The sequence below is a fragment of the Linepithema humile genome, chromosome 1 (assembly GCF_040581485.1).
Source record: "Linepithema humile isolate Giens D197 chromosome 1, Lhum_UNIL_v1.0, whole genome shotgun sequence".
NCBI classification, from domain to species: domain Eukaryota; kingdom Metazoa; phylum Arthropoda; class Insecta; order Hymenoptera; family Formicidae; genus Linepithema; species Linepithema humile.
Window position 1 is genome coordinate 16,403,596 of NC_090128.1, and position 21,135 is coordinate 16,424,730.

Sequence of the window (21,135 nt, forward strand, 5' to 3'; positions counted from 1 at the left end):
TGTGTTTGTGGCCAAAGAATAACAATGGTAGACAGAGAGGTCTGTTTTACTTTCACATTTCCTATCGTTATGGTAGGATATTAAAAACAAAGGTAAACATAAAACAGACATCCCCGTCTAATGTAGCTCTCTCTTTTTCATAGTGGACCATCCCGCTCACTAAACTATAATAGTGTATAAAAAAGGTCGAAACCCCAGAATATCTCGAAAAATATTAGTTTTATTAAAAACTGTTTCAGATAAAAGTTGTGAGGTTTAAAAAAATTTATTTACTGATTTTATCAGTTTGACCTTGGATGGCGTCGCCAAGATCAGAACAAGGTCACTTTGAATTTTTTAAATGAAACTCCCTATTTTTGATTGCATATACTTATAGTCCTTCTAGTCACCTATTCAAAACACTATAATTTTATTCACTTTGGGTCAGGCGGTTCGAAGTTATCGAGGTTTTTATGGTAAGATGTCCAGTCAACGAAGGTAAAATCGGTTCAGTCAATAAAGACACGATCGGCAGGTAATTTGGCTAATGAAGGCAAAATCGACAGGTGATCTGGCCAACAAAGGCAAGATCGGAGGATGATTCAGACAAGATCACGGTGGTTATGAGGACGTCAATATAAAAACAAATTCTTTATCAGGATGTGACAATTGGTCTCGCAAACACATTCTGCTAATTTTTAACTTCAAAACGGCTGAAAGTGGATAACTCCAATAGTGACCGGGGAATGTCTGTCTCCGTTTACGTTTTTTACCATTATTAAAAACGCCTCAATAGCAGTTAATGGCTGTGTGTCCATGATTTTATTCGTAAAAAGGTTGATGATGATAATTATAATATATATTATTTATATAAATTTTTATAGATCTCTTAATTATGGTTAAAAATTGTCTTCAAAGAAATAGAATTTTTTGAAGAATGTTTTTAGTTCTGACTTTACAATACAGATAATTATTGCTAGCCAATCAAAAACGTTGCAAAGAAGACAAACAACCCCCGACAATATATCTCTCTTTTGGCCAGTTGAACCAATTCCACTCCTTCAAGGCTCTTTCCAGTATGTTATATAACTCAATGGCACAAATATAGTCAATGTTTAATCGAACATCTGTAGAAACCGATTAATTAATTAAAATATAACTTACCTTTTATCAATATCATAAATTACAACCGAGTTTCGACGATCTTCTTGATCATAGATATTAGCAGCAAATTTCGTTTCTATAGGGTCAAATGAAATTGAACTCACATGACCGTTCTTCCTATAAAATATTTGGTTTCTTTCCACACAACCACCTTTTTCATATATATTTTTCTGTAACTAAATAAGAATGGATTTTTTACATACTACAACATAGCATTATTACAAAATTTTTAATTCTTTTACCTTTATTGTAGCATTTGTGACTCCATAACAACCTAATATAATATGTTGAGATGTTGCATCTAATAGATTAATAGTATCATCATGTTCTTTGCTCTGTATTTTTAATTGTGCAAAATAATTTATATTTTTTCCCCGTGATTGAATTTTCCAGAATCTAATACTACCATCTCTGCAAGAATTTTTGTTAAAAAAAAAGAAATATAACAAAGTGCATAAATAAATACTCACTTATGACAATTTATAATTACATCATTGCGATATGTAACGTCACCAATCAAAGAATCACAAATTTTGACAACCTCTTTTTTTAAAGTACCGTTTTTTGTGCGGCTATAAGCAATAAGATCATTTCTATCAAAAAGCACAACCGTTTTTTAGTCATTTGTACGCAAGTGTCATTAAAAATTACTTTATGTAATTCACGTATTTTATTTTCTTCATATATTCCATGTTTCCAGTTATAATGCGTAATAAATTTAGAATTAAAGAAAGTTAATAGTAGTTTACATCTGTAAAAAAAAACAAGACGTATGTTCTTCAATGGGATTTTATGTAAAATCCCGGCAAACACAAAGTGACAGTAACATAATGTTACATCCTACGTTCTACACGGTTCTTTTTTGCGCAACTTTTTCACGATCAGTCGGTAAAACTCAAAGAGATCTCCAATGGAAATTTGTCCGTTACATATTGTTCAGGGTTACAAATCATAAGGCGAGAATTCCGCTTAGTTCGAAGCTTCGAGAATTCGTCAGCCTTTTTTTCACCGCTGTTTATTTATTTCGTGCGAAACGGCCTACAGACTGCTAGTTATTGTCCGCATAAGAAGTAGCTGAAAAACGCTTAGTTTAGCTTTTCTAACGCTTATTACTATTGGCAGCTTGTTACCAAGTTCGCGGTGTCGATCGCTGATAGGTAGATTTTCGGCGGCTAGCGTCGTCTACGCGCCGGTTGCTGCATGCCGAGTCAGAGTCCGAGACGAGAGAGCAGCGAGCACGGACGTGCAACGCGAGTGAATCGCGACGAAAGACTTTGTAACGCGAGCGCGCGAATGAGTTCGGCGTCGAGACTGATCGTCGGGTTTTGTGAAAATAAAGACTTGTGAAACCCACGAGGCGGATCTTTTATTTTCAAGCGCAAACCTGCCGTCAGGAACGCGAAAGAACGAACCGGTATAAATAAATATTTTTTCTCTGCTACGAGAGACCGAAGGCTCTCGTACACATATCTTATCGAGAAAAAAATATACAAGGTGTCCCATTTAACTTGAGACAACTAAATATTTCGAAAAATAAGCATTGTACGAAAAAATGTCCCAAATAAACTTTTAATATTTTTAATATCAAGGGGGACGTCTGCCTGTGTAAAAATTAACCCGCCCCCACCGCCCCTTGGGGGTGGGGCGGGTGGCAACTTTAAAATTTCAAATGGAAACCCCCATTTTTTATTGCAGATTCGGATTCCTTGGAAAAAAATACGTAAGTTTTGTCCGAGACATTTTTTCGAATCGTGATAGATGGCGCTGTAATCAGTGAAAATTAGTTTTTGCCATTTTCTCTCACCATCGGGGTGCTTTATTTCGGTGAATCCCCTCGCCTCTCACTATTCAATTACAATAAATGCTCGAAATGATGACCTTCCATTTCGATGCATTTATTAACTCGAGCTTGGAATGCTTGTACACATGTAGAAAGTGTATCTGGCGTTATTTGTGCGCAAGCATATCTAATACGTTCCACCATGTTTTTTCGAGTATTTGATACTTCTGTATACACTTTTTTTTTTAGGTAACATAAAATTATTTCAACTTTCAAAATTATTTCAAAATTATTTTAACTTTTTTCTCTAAAAATAAATAATCCATTATTTATTTGCTGAAATAAAGAACGCGTCTGTAAAAAAACAAGTAGCTAGCGTACCAAAACTATAAGGCATCTATATATGTAGTAAATTTCTGAAATACTGAAAATACTGAAAAGGAGAAACAAAATAAATGAAAGAAATTAAGTCAGAACAATTCTTCAATAACTGGATTCTTTAAATTTCAAGTCAAGTAAATTTCAGTAATACGTACGCTAGCTACTTGTTTTTTTACGGACGCGTTCTTTATTTCAATAAATAAATAATGGATTATTTATCTTTAGAGGAGAAAGTTGAAATAATTTTATGTTACCTTAAAGAAAAAGTGTATACAGAAGTACCAAATACTCGAGAAAACATGGTGGAACGTATTAGATATGCTTGCGCACAAATAACGCCAGATACACTTTCTACATGTGTACAAGCATTCCAAGCTCGAGTTAATAAATGCATCGAAATGGAAGGTCATCATTTCGAGCATTTATTGTAATTGAATTTAGCATTTAAAGAAAAAATGTTTGTTTTTCGTAAAAAGAATCATGCATCAATTTGTACATGTTCATGAACATTTCTCGTTCTTAGAGTTACCTGGAATCACTGGCGTGGACGTGACGAAAATCTGATTCCATCAGGGTGCTTGATTTACGTGAGTCCCCTTGCCTCTCACTTTCGGGGTTGCTAAATTTGCTAAATTTCCTCAAAAATTATGGATTTTCATGAAAAACGTGTCAAACAATTTTAATGCAGAATTTTATGTTCTTTCAGAATATGCAATAAAAAATACTACATTTTATTTAAAAAAACAAAGTTGACCTTCATATAACCTTCAATTTTACCTTCATCAAAAACTCAAGCCCACCATTTTGTGTCCCCCTCCGAACCCTACAACTTTTGTCTGAAACATTTTTCTGTAAACTCAACAGCGTTTGAAATATTCGCCTGGCTAGATTAAAATGAAACACCCTGTATATCTTAATGGAAATTTGTCCGTTACATATCTTATCAAGAAAAAATATATATATCTTAATGGAATTTTGGCCGTTACAAATGTTATCTAATAAATTGCTTAAAAACGGAAAATTTTCCATTAACAAAATCTAACGGACAAATTCTTCGGATAAATAAAGATAAAACCATAAAACTCGCTAAGATTATTTTGGGTTCGTTATACATTCTTTCACGTATCGAGATTTCCGATAGGAAAAATTGTCCTTTGAGTTTCCGGCGACGATCACGTTCGCCCCGATAAAATTTTATAGCTACACAAAGTACCACCACTAGGCACCTTGCTTTATTCCCGCCTATCCCGATATTGATCCTTAAGTTCGATTTTCTATTGGAAATCTACCTTTATTACTTTGCTCCACCCTAAGATTTCCTCAAGGATCCAAAATCTTAATTTGTTCCCCATAAAGATTTTTCCAAAACTTGCGACGACCTTTCCGTTAGTCGCACCCAAACCGGTAGGCGTGCCAAACTTCGTTACTCGTTCATTTGAATATTAATAACGACGATATATATATAAATACGTACTTGGGCGCCAGGCACGGATTGACGCGCCGCACAAATAACAAGTCAAAGCAATTCTCTCGTCAATAATGAGTAACGGCGATAAGCGCAGCTAGCCCGCTCACCAAATGGTAGAGGGGCGGAGTTCGTTAAAGATTTCCAAAAAAGGATTCGGAGAGAGGAGCTAGAACTAAGGCTATAAAAAAAACACATTAGATTAAATAACAAGTAACAAGTATATATTGATAACAACGAGATTATTAAGTAGGTGACACGCGGTGCTATGTGTCTGATCGGATCCGCTGGGCGGAGATACAATTCATACCGATAAGGGACTTTACAATGACACGGATGTTCGTTCCGCGAAAACCGCGCGATTTAGTCTCACTCGGTATTGGATGTTTGGCTTACTCTTGCGGTACTCATTGTGTACGGTCGTTACGACTCCTCTACTTTACTCTCTCTTAATCTTTGGTTAGCGTGCAACATTAATTCTCTCGATATGGCTCTTAAACCTTAAAGACCCCGGTCTTTCTTATGGCAGCTACTGTTAACGTTCTTTGCAGCCTTTTCCGTTTCCGGATTCGAACCTTATCCTGAACCGGTCGGGAACTGGCCAGGTTTCGACCTGATTCTCTTCTCCCAGCTTGTTACGGTAGCTCCTGTTTACGGGTACTTTACCCCGGATCTTTGGCGTGTGAGAGCGCGCTTTACTCTCCTACGTCATTCCTCTTGGTGCGTCCATCGGCCTTTAGGTTCCATATCTGAAACGGTATTCTCGGCAGCGACTGTGGTAGAGGTCTAATCGAATAAGATATAACATTCTTACGTGACCTGGTTTTGGATCTGTCCACGCGATGTCCGGGCCTCCGTCATCCCGTCCTCAGAGTCCCCCGCAGGTCCCACGAAGGCTGCTCCATCTCAAAATGGTTACAAAATGAGAGTTTATGGCCACTCACTACAATTCGCGCAATTTTCTAGAAAGCTAAAAAAATTAATAGGGAGAGGTCGTCGCCCCCCCCCCCCCCACGGTGGGGTTTCCGACCTCAAATTTCCCTCTTTGACCGAGCTATTTGTCCTTGTGACGGCCAGTGCAAATGTCACGTCACAACTCTCCCTTCCCAGGAGAGGACCGAGGAGATCTTGGACATCGATGGGCGTCGATGACCACCAATTCGACATACCAAAGGTTTGTCACGAAAGTCACTAATGCTACAAGATCCCAAAAGGGTCCACCAACAGATTTCACCAGCTGAAGGTGGCTTATGGCCACCCTCTATCATTCCTCTTTTGGGTTTTGCCGCCTTGTCGTTTCTCTAATTTGAACCCTAACAAATTTGGATCAAAGAAGGATTGAGAAGGGAAATATTAGTAATGACAACTTTTTGGTTTCACCCTTTATTCTGGGGTTCTCTCCCCCCTCCTCGTTACCATTAGTTCCTTTAAGGTCCCTCAGTGGGGATGGCGCTCGTAACAGCGTTACGCGAGAAAAAAACAATAACAGAGAAGAAAAAAAAACAGAACCAACAAAATTCTTACCCGGTAGCAAAACGAGAACAAAACTTCGGTACGACTAGACATAATAACAAAAAAATTGGCCCTCGGTATCGTAACAAAAAAAAACTTTTACCATGACCACAAGAAAAACGGTAGAGGAAAGAAAACGTTTAGTTCAAGTGAGCCGAGGGAGGCGGAAGTGGTCTGGTACTCCTTGGACGCCGGAGTTGGGACTCTCAGGCCCTTTTGATGGACTTCATACTGGCGGGGACCTTCCCTCGGCCTTTGCCTCGTCCCGGGAGATTGCAGTCCTCCGGGTCGGGGAACTCCAGTTCCGGGCTTGGGGGCTCCCAGTCTTCCATAAGAAAGTATGTAGTCTCGGGCTCTTCCGAGTCAGTGATCGAGATCGCGGCGGTCGGCGTTTCGACGGTCGGTCTCTGGGCGGTTCTCCTCGGACCTCGCTGCCTTTGGTGTGAGGCCCGCGGGTCGTAGCTAGGCCCGCAGTTCCCGCAGGTCCTCACCGTTGCACCCCGCGTTCCGCAGCCGTAACAAAAGCGATCTCTGGATTCCCAACAGTGGGCGTATCTGTGAAGGCCCCCCGCAGTTTCAACAGCCGGATAGAAATCGGAGTTCCCCCCTTGTCTTCGGTACGGATTGTCGCCTGTCCCGTTTTTTCATCTCGATCATTGAGCCAGTCTGTATTCTCGGGACGTCTGGCGCTACCGCTTCTTGCGTGGCGGTGTTTGGCGTGACCGGCCCTCCCAAGGCCGCCGCCAAGTCGTCCCAGAAGTCCGGGAATCGGCTGGAGATCTAGGCCGCCAGGCTCCGGTATTTGGTTAAGAATCTCTCGGTTGCTTCCTCCATCTTGGCCCTTCTCGATACTTTAATATAATTTGGTTTATTTTCTTGAACGTTGAGCTATATAGGGTCAGGAGGGTGATAAGGTTTTAGTTCTTGTACATGTATTTTTCCTAGAAGTGATCCGTCCAGACGGGTCAACTCGTAAACTACGGAGGATAACTTCCTCCCTATCCGGAAGGGACCGTGGAATTTTGGTGCCAATTTCGCTGCTAAATTCTGTGCGGCGGACGACAATGTGTGTTGTCGTTTTAATACGAGCTCCACCAGGCTGAAGACATGGTGTCTTCGCCGTAGGTTGTATCCGGTCGCCTGCTTTTGATAGGCGTTCTCTAAATTCTCGGTTACCCAGGCCCTGATTGTTTCTAGCTTTTTCATGCAATCTGACCAGCTGTTTCGATCTCCCGGTTCCACTTCCGTGATTTTACTTCTTTCCCTTTTTAATGATTTTATCGGTTTTAACTCCCGACCCAAGTTTAGGAAAGCCGGTGAAGTGCCTAATGACAAGTGTGCCGTGGTACTATAAGCCAATCGAAAATCTGCGAGAAGCTTATCCCAGTCCCTATGATCCTTACTGATATATGCGATAATCATTGTTTTAAGGATTCTATTTACGCGTTCGACCGGGTTAGCCTGTGGGTGATACGGTGGTACGGTAGTGTGAGTGATCTTATTTTCCTCCGCGAAGTCTGTCATGCGATTCACAAACTCGATACCATTGTCGGTGAGGAGGAATTTGGGTGTGCCCCAGCGCGTTATGACTAGATCTTCTAATGCTTCCTTTATTTTAGGACCTTTAGCCGCTCGAAGGGCTCTACATTCGATCCACTTCATAAATAAATCTTGTATTACTAATAGGTATTGGAAGCCATTTTTGCTACGGGGCAACGAACGAATAATGTCCGCGGCGATCACCGTCCACGGGCCTTTCACTACGCGGCGACCCATTAATTCCGCTGGACTTGCTTGTTCTACTTTCGTCCTCTAGCAGGTATCGCACGACTTCAAATACTTCACAACATCTCGAAACATATTAGACCAAAAGTACGTGACAGCTAATCTCTGATGAGTCTTATCTATTCCCAAATGACCGGCCTGCGGCTCATCGTGTGATTCGCGCAGGGCCTCTCTTCGTAATTCGTACGGTAACACTAATTTCCACCTATCTAAGTCCTCCACTATATCGGATATAATTGGTTTCGGCCTTAGAAAATACATCTGACCTTCTATTATTTTCCAGTGAGCATATCTTTTCGGGTCCGCTTTGATTTGCACGTAACGTTTCTTATACCACAGATCCGCTGTATCGACCTCGTCGGTATTACTAGGATCGGTCTCAACGGCAGCCATTAAAGTGGTATCCGTATCCTTTTCAAACATACGCGATAACGCGTCGGGAACATGGTGTAATGCCCCTTTTCTATGTATTACTTCGTAGTCATACTCGAGTAACTCTAGGGCCCATCGGGCCAATCTGCCGGTCGGATTCTTTAAGTTATGTAACTACCTCAGACTACTATGATCGGTAACTACCATAAATTGATAGCCCTCTAGATACGGTCGAAATTTCTTTATTGCCCATACCACTGCCAGACATTCTTGCTCGGTAACCGAGTACCGTTTTTCCGGATCCGTCAAGGCACGTGACGCAAACGCGATCACTCTCTCCTCCTCCTCTAAGAATTGTGTTAAAACAGCATCTAATCCTACCGAACTAGCGTCCGTCTGCAAAACAAATGATTGCTCGAAATTAGGGCATGCTAATGTTGGAGCGGTGGTGAGGTGTCCTTTAATGCGCTCGAATGTTTTGCTCTTATCCCCATTCCCACCGCTTGTTTTTCTTTAACAATCTCGTTAACGGCTCACTTAAGGTCGCGAATTGGGGAATAAAGCGGCGGTACCACGACGCCATACCTAACAGTCGACGCAGTTGTTTAATGTTCCGCGGAATTGGGTATTCTAAGATTGCGTTTTCTCCGGATCGACGGCGAGCCTTTTTCTGTACTACAAATCCTAAGTACCGCATCTGTGTTCTACAAAATTTGCACTTATCTGGGTTAATCGTGAGCCCTGGTGGTGATCTTTGCTAGTACTCTCTCCAACCACTGTAAATGTTCGTCAAAGGTGGGAGTTGCTATTACTATATTGTCCAGGTACGCGAAGGCGAACGGTTCCATCTCGGGACCGATTAATTTATCCAATAACCTTTGGAAGGTAGCTGGGGCCCCGGTCAACCCGTACGGCATGCGGGTGAAGTGATACAGCCCCTTTCCCGGTACGCTAAATGCGGTAATCTTTCGGCTCTCTTTCGCTAAGGGTATCTGAAAATAAGCTTGACTAAGGTCGATTGTTAATATATAACTAGTGGAACGTAATTTATGTAAGATATTATTTATATTGGATAGCGGATACGCGATTTTTTTCGAAATGCTTTTCACTTTCCGAAAATCCAAACAAAACCGATACTTTCCCGTAGGTTTCTTCACCATTACAATGGGGTTCGACCATTCACTGAAGGAAGGTTCGATTACCCCCGCGGTTAGCATTTTGTCTACCTTCTCTCTAATTGCTTCCTGTACGCGCGGTGAAACCACGTAGCAACGCTGTTTTATTGGTCGATTTTGCCCTACATCTATACGATGCTCCGTAAGGGACGTGACTTCTGGGTTCTCGGTAGCCTTCGGTACCGTACTCGAAAAGAAACTCTCAAGCTTTCGTCGCTGTTCGTTTGTGAGCTCTGGTAGCCCGCTACATACGTGCTTTGCATTATCAGCGGTATCAAAACAAGAACTAACTTCCGGCCTATCTGAGAAGTACCACTTTGAGGTAGCAAAATCCACGCCCAGTTTAAATTCGTGGAGAAAGTCTACTCCGACGATACATGGGACAGCCAATTCTTTGAGAAGTCCAACGGGAAAGGTATGTGTAACGCCCCTGAGTCGAAGTATGTCGGCCCTTTTGTTGTCGTCGCTATCGTTGTCCGTTTGCCGTCCTTATACGGCTTGCTTCGTCCCGCACAATCGGTAGCTCTAAGGCGCGGATTAATTTAATGCCCTCGTTTCCCATCAAGGTACGGCTAGACCCGGAATCCACCAAAGCAGCTAAAGGTTGCCTTTGAATATAAATCGTGAGGTATTGTAAGGAGGGTTTTATTGCGGTGTTCAAAGTAACGTACGAGTGTGCTGTATTCGCGAAAAGATTCTCGTCGCGGGTCTCGGTAGCGGAATTCAAAGTCGCCAGTGCCCGCCCTACCAACTCTCGGCCTCGTTTCCCGAACACGTGGGACACGTCCGGACCGTATGTTTCGGTTTTCCGCAACGGTAACAGTGCATCCGACGCGATTCCGTGCAATCTCGTGAACGATGTCCCTTCTTCTCGCAATTCTAACATTTGACTTCGGTCTCCCTGGCCGAATCGTTAGCGGTAGGAGTCGGTTGTGTCGAGTTTCCGACTTTAGCCCGGGCGGTCGTCAACGATTTCGCCTTATCTTTCGCAGGGTTCTTTCCTGCGGCCTTTACGTTCACTCCGTGTCTCTTGGCTTTTTCTCCCGGTAAGGCGATGCCTGCGGCACTGACCGAGGTCGCCGATTTGGAGTCGCCTCTTGGCGGGCGGTATGCTAATTCCGGAAACAGACCGATCCGGGGCCGGAGGGGTCCGAAAATTCTTGGCTACGCTGTAACTGTGCTCTACTCGCGCGGCCCAGTTCTCTAAGGACGGAAAATCGTAAACGGTTTCGCGATGCACGGCCACCTGTAATCGCGGCAACATATTTCTATGCACGTAATTGAGTTGTTCCGGTAGAGACCACGGCGGGTTCAAACGATTAAACAAGGCCTGTATACACGTGAGATAATCGACTACCGATTCGTTCTCCCTCTGTGTTCTTCGCAGTATCTCGTTTCTTAGCGCAAACTGGAAATCCGAGTCGCCGAATCGGGAACGCCATGCCTCTTCGAAGGCCTTCCACGTCCGCCATCTACCCCGGTTCGTTCGGAACCAGTGAAGGGCGATTCCCGTCAGGAAGAAGGGTAGGCATTTGAAAATATTCTCGTCTTCCACGGGGACCAACTCGCGCCCCTTCTCTATCCGTATCAAAAACGTTTCCGCGTCGCTACCGCGAATCCCAAAAAAATTGAGGTTCCATCTTCTTATTGTAGACGTCGGTAGCGGAGTCATGAGAACGGTGTTAAGTCCCTTGATTAGCTAGGGCCGGTTTTTCTAAGCGCGCCGTATGCGGGAGCGAGGACAGGTTTTCTTTCACCTCGGTAGTCTCCTCTGCCTCGTTCCCGGACGAGGCGGTAAGGTCCGGCGTTCGGATGGGATCGCGCCCGATTCGCACCGCCTCCTCATAACGGAGCAAACGTTAGCGAAGGGTGGGCACTATGCCCTTAATCGATAGACCCCTTTTCCTAAGTTGTTCCTTAAGAGTGTCTTGTGTGAGCGCGTTAATCCAGCTAAAGGATGTATTGGCTTCAATCATCGTGCCGGTAAATTTTCACTTGGAACAATAAAATTTTGTTTCTTAAACGCTCGACTTGGTCCGCTACAACCACGGAAGGACGCCACGGTACTCACGGCACGAGGCCGACGGACGCGGAAAGCAAAAAAAATTTTCACGAAAAGGAAAGAAAGAAAAATTTTCCCACAGAAACAAAAAGATCCCTACCTAAACGAACAACAAAAAAAAATCTTTCTTACCAAAAAGCGAAAAGGCCCTCACAAACGCACGAGAAAAAAAAATCTCACCAACCGGACTAAATTCTCACCGACGCAACTAACTTCGAATGGGAAGAGCAATCATAAGGAAAAGTTGTCTATTTTCCTTTATTATTGTCTTATTAGTTATGTTTGTGACAAAGGTTAACCGGCATGGAGACGAAACGGCAAACACGCTGTAATGTTTTTAATCACCGTTTACTAACAAGAACTTTATGGTATGTTGGACTATCGGAATGTTTGTATGCGGCTCTTAAGGATTCACCAAGGTCTCGCACGGAATATCCGCTATTAATTTCACCTTAATTAGCGCAATTATTACTGGCGAACCTTAACGCTCGTTCATTCACCGCGAAAAACACGCAAAACGTTGTCGACAGGGGCAACAGGCCCGCGATTCCCCAAAGTCGCACGAAAGTTCCCCTTTATTGGGTCAATAAAAATCGCAACAAGTTACTCACAATTTTCATTGAATGGTCTTAACCCGAACAGACGCAAATCCGGCGGCGTCCTATTATTGAACGGACTGTACTAGCCGCGCGCGATGTTTACATCCGCGCGCCGATTCTCACGCTCGACACAATAGCGCGGCTGAAAAACAGCTGTGTGGAATTCCGACGCGAGCGGCTACACCGCGCGACGCGATATACATACGGAGGCACCAAAATTCACGATTCCCTCGGGATCGTGTTAATTCACTAATTGCAATTCATTAAACAAGTTTTTTTACAAACAATAATTAATTTATCCTGAAAGAAGCGGGTTAATACAAAATAACAACTGTGACGTGACGCATTTCGAGCGCCGTCACAAAGGCGATAGTCCGGCCGAGGAAGCAAAGGGTCCTGGAGTTGCTCTTCGCGTTGAGAGAGCAACCCGCGAGACCCCACCATTTTTCGCGTATGAGTTTATATTTCGTTCCCGTTTTTATGGGTCGGGTGCCGAATAGTAACTAGCCCGGTCGTCGTCGTCGATCGGACTTGCGCGGCCCGAGCTACCCGGAACTCGTAACAGTGAAACGTTTAATGTTGCGCGGGCCTCGGTTTCCGCTCATCGGTCGGAGGGATGATGTCCCCTGGATTCGCGCGAATGTATTTGCGTAAACATCGGCGGAGATCGTCTAAGTTGCCGTCGCAGTCGATATCGCGGCTCTGTAAAAGTCGAGCTACCTCAGAGCGCGGTAACCGCTGTATCCACGCAGTCATCGTAAGTGGATCTCGTTGACGCACCCCTTTATCAGGTCTCTGTTCGAGCGCCATGAAACCGTGTGAGCTTTCTCGGACGCGGTATAGCTCGCCGGAATCCGGGTTCGTTCGGTTGGGGGTACACGTCAAAAGAGAATGCATGTGATTGGTAATAATAAATAAGAAATGTGTTTTATTAAAATAATGAGTATAATGACTGTGTGTACATGCGATGTATGATTGCGATAAATGTACTTGGTGTAGTTTGTATAAATGCGATGTCTGATTGCGATAAATGTACTTGGTGTAATTTGTATAAATGCGATGTATGATTGAAATGCGAGATGAGTATAAAGGTACGGCGAAATGCGTATAAAAGTAACGGCGAAGTATGATCGGTTTTGACGTGAGGCGTCTTAGTGCGATCGGCGGAACGATTGGCGCAAGCGCGTGTAATCGAGTCGTAACAGTTGGCACGACGGAGCGCCTGTCGGTGGATGCGTTCGTTGAGTGTCACGAGTCCGTTCGATGATAGATCGATACGGACTGCTCGGCGGCGCGGATTGGTCGATGCGGTTTTGCCTGCCAGAAGGATTATAATTTGAAGTCCCGGCGAGGAAACGCGATATTTGGATCAGGAAGCCGAGTACACTCGGCGGGAGTACGAGAACACTCGTACGAAGGCGGACTCAGAGCGGCAATCCGGATAGGTACACGGGAATGCCCATTGCACGAAGATCGGTGCCTGGAGGAGCCGAGTACGCTCGGCGGGAGTACGAGAACGCTCGTACGAAGGCGGAATTAGAACGGCGATCCGGCTAGGTACACGGGAATGCTCGATGCACGAAGATCGGTGCCAAGAGGAGCCGAGTACGCTCGGTGGGTATACGAGAACACTCGTATGCTGAGGCAAGAATACCGAGGACGCTCAGCGGTACACGAGAACACTCGTGTTGCTAGGAAAAGGCATAGAAGCCGAGTACGCTCGGCGGACTACGAGAACGCTCGTAGAGAGATGTTCGCTGTCTAGCAGCGAACAGATCTGGTGAAAAGACATACAGCCGGGCCTCTTTTATACCCGGCTGGCGGCCGACTGACTTCGGATCGGCAAGCATCGGCGGTTTCGGCGGCGGGCCCCCACTAACGGAATTTCGGAACGGTCGGATGTGGGGGTCCGTTCGGCGCTTGACCGCCGTTGTTTTTTATGAAGTTTTATCAGCGCTCGATGCGCCCTTGGTGGGCTACGGACGATGGACGGTCCGTAGCCGTAACGATGCAGCTTGTGGGCTGCACCGTTACATCACCCCCCCGCTTGGGGAGACGGAAGCTTGCGGTGGCAGCGGACGGCTGGCGAGGAGTCGCCCCTCTCTTGAAAAGAGGAGCTTAAACCGCCTTTCTTTGGCGGTTCGCAGTTTGTATCGCCGTGATGTCATCACCGCATAGTACGGGATGGCGGCAAAGGCTTGTGGAGCGTATTCCACCATTATAGGTGGTGGAGTCGCTGGGTCCCTGCTTGGCGGCGGTGGCGGTGCAACGGCGGTTGGTGCCGCGGCGGCTAGCGGTGGCCGCGTGACGGCGGCTGCTGGTGCCAGTGTTGCGGCGGCTGGTGGTGGCCGGGATGCGGCTGCTGCTGGTGCGGCAATGGCCGTTGGCGGCCGAGTTTCAACGACCGGGATCGTTGGCAAAGGACCGCTCCAGGGTCGTATCATTACGGCCCTGGTCGGCTTGATCTGTGCGGTGGTCGGTACGGCGGTGGTCCTCGGGGGTCTTCGCTTCGGTAGCGGCGTGTGCGTGGCATTGCACACGTCGCCCGAAATCTTCGGCTTCCCTCGCCCTCGTGGTACCGGCGGCGGTGGTGTCGCCAGGAACATCGCCTTTCGACGATTCTGTGCGTCGGACCTCTGGATCGCGGTCCCCATTCGGGGGACGGTGCGGCCTGGTTGCGACGTTGTCGACGGTGTCTCTCGGCGAGGTTCCTCGGCTAGGAGGACCTCGATTTCATCCATGATGTTTAGATGGTTTATCTTGGACCGATTGTGTCTCCGGCTTCTTGGAATCGGCCTTTATATAACGCGATTTCCCGGTATTGCGGCCTTGCGGCTTAATTGGGGGGGGGGGGGGGTCTCATCCCCATTCCCCGGTTTTAGATCCTGCGCATGAATGCGTCTTATCGATCTCCCCCTCTTGTCTCGTAAGTCGAGTATGACGGGGGTGATAATTCGGCCTATCTTATACGGGCCGGTATACTTTGGCGCGAGTTTTGCATTCACGCCGGTGGCTTTGTTTGAAAGGGGGTGCTCGCGGCGCCACTGCCACCGTCTCGCCGATTTTGGGCCGCCAATCGCGATGCCGCAGATTGTAATACGGCTCTTGCCGCTGGAAAGCTCTGGCGAGATTACCGGTCATCAATTCTCGGGGCTCATCCAGATGGCGCCGCCAGGTGGTAATCGGAATTGGTGTGCTCAGGTGTGTTTGGTCTTCCGGATGCGGTGACGCCAATTTGCGTCCATAATTCGCGAAGGCGGGGGTGAGTCCGGTAGCGTCGTGAGACGCGCTGTTGTACGCGTATTGTAACGCTATAATGTGGCGGTCCCACGTGCGATGATTGCGTTCGACAAATTGCGCGATTATCGTTTTGATGGTTCGGTTTGTTCGTTCCACGGGGTTACACTGCCGTGTGTATACCGGCGTGGTGCGATGCGTTACTCCGAAGGATTTTAGCATGCCGGTGAATTGGCGCGATATAAATTGCTTCCCGGTATCGGATATAATTATTTCGGGGCATCCGTGCCGGTATATGACGCGTTCGGCCACGATCCTGCTAATTGCTTCGCTCGTGGCTTGGTGTAAGGGCTGTAATTCTACCCATTTTGTGAAGCGATCTTGTAACACGAAGAGCCACGAATGTCCGTTTGCGGAACGCGGCAGCGGCCCTATCAGGTCGATTGTGACCTGTTGCCACGGTGCGGTAACGTTATGAGCGTGCGTGCGGCCGGCAGGCTTGCCTTGATAAGGTTTGTACGCAAGGCAGTTCTCGCAGTTTCGGACGTAGCAGGCCATGTCACGAAACATGCCGGGCCAATAATAATGGCGCGTGACGCGGTGTATTGTTTTAGACACGCCTAGATGCCCGGCGGTCGGTTTGTTGTGGAATCGTTGTATCGTTCTCTCTCGCTCTGAGCGAGGGAGACAGCGTTTCCACTGCTCGTTTTCTGTGTGGTCACGGAATTCGAGGTCGCGTCGTATGTGGCGGTAGAGTTTACCCCCCCCCCCCCCGTATAACGTAATCGGGGTAATTTTTCGGTTTTCTTTTTATTTTTTGCATAAGGCCGCGATACCAGGAGCAGGCTGCTGGTTGGACGGCGCAGGTTTCGAGTTCGCGAGAGAGAGCGTCGGCAACTTTATTTAATGCTCCGCGACGGTACTGAATATCGAAATTATATTGCTGAAGCTCGAAGAGCCAGCGTCCAAGCCGGCCGGTAGGAGTTTCAAGATTTTTTAGCCATCGAAGCGATTGATGGTCCGTAATTACTGTGAATTTATACCCCTCGAGGTAATCCCTCATTCGACGAATTTCCCAGACGACTGCGAGGCATTCTAATTCGGTAGCGCTATAATTCTTCTCGGCGGTGTTAAGTGTGCGACTGGCGTAGACGATCACGCGTTCGCCCTTGGCGAAGTTTTGCGTTAAAACGGCGCCAAGGCCGCAGGTGCTTGCATCGGTTTGTAATACGAATGTTAACCGGAAGTCAGGGCAGGCGAGCACAGGCGCCGTCACGAGTGCCCTTTTTAGGGCGCTGAAGGCGCTTTCTTCCTCCGGCTTCCATTGCCAGCGCGCGTTCTTGCGGGTTAATCGTGTGCGGAGATGGCGGAAAAATTGTCCACAAAACGGCGGTACCAGGAAGCCATGCCGAGAAATTGGCGGACTTTTCGGATGGTAGTCGGAGCGGGCCACTGAGCTAATGGCGCTTATTTTGGCGGGGTCGGTGTGGATACCGTCTCGTGTTATGATATGGCCGAGATAGGCCAGTTCGGTCCGGCAAAAGTGGCACTTTTCCGGGTTGAGGCGCAATCTGGCCTCTCTGAGACGTCGGAAGACTTCGGCTAAATGTTGCAAGTGCTCGAAAAAAGTGGCACTGACGACTATCACGTCGTCTAAATAGACGAATACATTGGGTTCTAACGCGGGGCCTAGTTTGGTATCGAGAAGGCGTTGGAAGGTAGCGGGCGCGGAATGTAACCCGAATGACATGACGCGAAATTGCATCAGCCCTCTCCCTGGAATGGTGAACGCGGTGATGGTTCGGTTCTCGGCTGTTACAGGCACTTGCCAATACCCGCTTTTTAGATCGAGCGTCGATAGATACTTTGCTCCTCGTAGCTTATCCAGTGTGGCCGTTATGTGCGGGAGGGGGTAGGCGTCGCGCTCGGTCACGGCGTTGATTTTTCTAAAGTCGAAGCAAAATTGTGGCTTGCCGTCTTTCTTTTTGACTGTCACTACGGGTGAGCTCCATGCGCTTTGTGATGGTTCGATTACCCCCTTTCGCTTCATCTCGTTAACGGTTTCGTTAATTATTTCTTGCATGGCCGGGTTACGAGGGCGGTATTTTTGCTTTATCGGCCGCGTATCGGTTAATCGGAGATGGTGCTCTATTCGGTCGGTAGGCCCGACGACGTGTTGGAAAAGCGAGAGTTCCCGGTCGAGAAAGGCGCGCAGTTGTTGTGTTTCTGCGTCGGTGCGTGGTATCAGACCGTCGGATATCGCGCCGGTGTTGTCGGAGGGCGCAAATTTCGTAACGGCGGGGGTAGCAGGGTGATTCCTAAATACGCCCACAGGTCTACTCCTATTAACATTTCGTTATCCAGCGCTGGAAGTACCTGGAAGTCGTGTGAGAAGCTCTCCCCTTCCATTCCAATTTCAAGTTGGAAGCTTTCGGTAATGGGGGCGGAACCGCCGTCAGCTACCGTGACGTGCTCGTGTATGGCGCGAGGGCAGTAGCCCTTTTCTAATACATATTCGGCGAGCGTGTTGTTGATAAACGACCGGTCGGAGTCCGAGTCGAGGAAAGCGGTGATAACTGTTCCGTAGCACGTGACTTTAATGTGTGGACGCGGCCAAAAAAGAATCTCTAATTGGGCCGGTCGGCGGCCGCCATTGCCCCGCCCCTGTGGCGTTTCCCGCCGGCGGATGACAGTCGCGGGAATATACGCCATCCTTCCCGCACTGTGAGCAGAATTTACGAGGCGGTCGCTTACAGTTGAGCCGGGTATGGCCCCGCTGCTTGCAGCGCCAGCAGCATTCGTCTCGCTTGTATTCGGCGGTAGCTACGTTTCGGGTTTCGACGGGTTTTTGATCGCGTTGTCTGCGTTGCGCGGTGAGCTCCTCGTTCTCGGCAGCTCGATCTGAGAGTTCGTCAAAATCAATTGCGTCGTGTGGGCGAATATATAGGCGGTATTCCGAATCTATGTTCTCGATCAGGAGATCGAGTGTCTCCGCCTCGGAAAGCCCCCCGGCGCGGCGTGCGAGCGTGAGTAGAGCGGTCGAAAATTTTTTCGGAAATGTTTGTTCGGTAGCTGGCGACGGTTGGTCGCCTCCCTCCGGAGGCGGGCTTGGTAACGCCGTGGGAGGTAATGCCCGCGAAATTCGGTAAGAAAACCGATTCAAGTCTTCCATGCGTGACGGCGGTTCCGGAACCAAAGCAACGGTTCGCCCTTTAGAATTTCGGGCAGGCCGAGGAGGAGGTGGTCTCCAGAGTAGCGGTATATTTGCCGAGATTCCTTGATTCGTTCGAGAAAGGCAATCGGATCTTTACCATCGAAATGGCACCCCTATTTCCGAATTTGGTCCATCGTTTTCGCTGGTTCAAACGGGCTGGCAATAGGGGTCGGGGGGTCGGGTGCCGAATAGTAACTAGCCCGGTCGTCGTCGTCGATCGGACTTGCGCGGCCCGAGCTACCCGGAACTCGTAACAGTGGAACGTTTAATGTTGCGCGGGCCTCGGTTTCCGCTGGCTCATCGGCCGGAGGGATGATGTCCCCTGGATTCGCGCGAATGTATTTGCGTAAACGTCGGCGGAGATCGTCTAAGTTGCTGTCGCAGTCGATATCGCGGCTCTGTAAAAGTCGAGCTACCTCGGAGCGCGGTAACCGCTGTATCCACGCAGTCATCGTAAGTGGATCTCGTTGACGCACCCCTTTATCAGGTCCCTGTTCGAGCGCCATGAAACCGTGTGAGCTTTCTCGGACGCGGTATAGCTCGCCAGAATCCGGGTTCGTTCAGTTGGGGGTATGTCAAAAGAGAATGCATGTGATTGGTGATAATAAATAAGAAATGTGTTTTATTAAAATAATGAGTCTGATGACTGTGTGTACATGCGATGTATGATTGCGATAAATGTACTTGGTGTAGTTTGTATGAATGCGATGTCTGATTGCGATAAATGTACTTGGTGTAATTTGTATAAATGCGATATATGATTGCGATGCGAGATGAAGAGGATTTTGGTGTTGCAGCGGAATAGAACTATCATGCCACTGCACATGGTAAAGGTGCTTCAGACGGTGTAGGTGTTGTGTTCAAAAGGGAAGCTATGCGAGCTAGCTTCCTTAGTAAACCGAACGATGCCATTCTTTCATTCGAGAAACTTGTTGACTGGGCTTAAAAAAATTCTAAAAGTATTAGTATACTGTCATATAATGACAAAGAGCACCAAAAGACAAAAAAATTTTTGAAAAAACGATTTGATGTAGCTCCACCAGTTCCAGAGATTCTGAGAAATCACTGTTTCGTCCCAATCAATAAAGAAATGGTGATTAAGAGATATTCCAATGCTGGTAATAGTTCGACTTTTTCATATCAAGATTTCAAAAAGTAGGGGGTAAGAGCTCAGGCGACATCAGAATCAGAGGTATCTCTAGTATCAAGTTTTATAAAAATCTGTCAATTTCCTAAATTTTCAATATTTTTGGTCTTTATATTAAATCTGATATTTTCAGTTTTCGAAATCCGACTTAAGATTTGTATTTAGCTGGCCGTAAAACTCTCTGTTCAAATTTTATAAAACTCCCTTACTTTTAAAAATTTTTCAAATTTTTAGTTGCCATATTAGATCCGTCATTTTGAATTTTCGAAATGCGACTTCAGATTCGTTATTAGCAACCTGAAAAAGTCCCTGATACCAAATATTATAAAAATTCGTTAATTTCTAAAAATTTTTAAAATGTTTTGGTGGCCATATTGGATCCACCATTTTGTATTTTCGCAAGATAACTTTAGACTCGTATACAGTAACCCGAAAAACCCCTTGATACCAAGTTTTATAAAAATCAGTTAATTTCTTAAATTTTTTAAATTTTTGGCGGCCATATTGGATCTGCCATTTTAGTTTAGACTCATGTGACAGTGTACAGATAAACAGAGTACTCGAAAGTATTAATTGGAAGAGAAAAACGTCGAATGAATAATCGCTGCACTTGAATAATTACCGTTTTTATTTTTTTTTTTTGGTTTTCTGAAATATTAAGTATGATCCAATTGAATTTGATAATTTTGCCACGCGCAATTGGAAAGCTTACATTTTTCTGTAAATTTTAAAATTTTTTCAAAAATTTTTAGATCAAATAGAAAATGGGCAGCATGGGTGTAAAGTTGAGAAAGAATGCCCCATATATATGTATTTATACATATATACTTTTTTAAATAAATGTTTTTCAAATTATATTCATTTATTGAATAATATTAGTATAATAATATTAGTAATAAAGTATAATAATATGAGTAGAAATTACTATAATAATTTTATTTTTACAGCTTGTCATGGACGATGTGATACAGATTTTACAATCTACAACATCACGAATTATTTTTCGAGTTTCTTGTTTAATAGCAAGTAACATTAACAGATATTTAAAAATGCCAATATTAGATCAAGCACGCTCTGAAAACAGACGTTTGTTCAAAGAACTTGGATGTGGTCCTAGAGCTATAGGTCTTCCTTCAATTGATGGAGCGATAGACTGTACACATATTCGTTTAACTCATAGGAGGTTTCAAAATATTGACGAAATATATCACAATCGGAAAGGATACTTTTTCTTAAATGTCCAGGTATAATATTATAAATTAA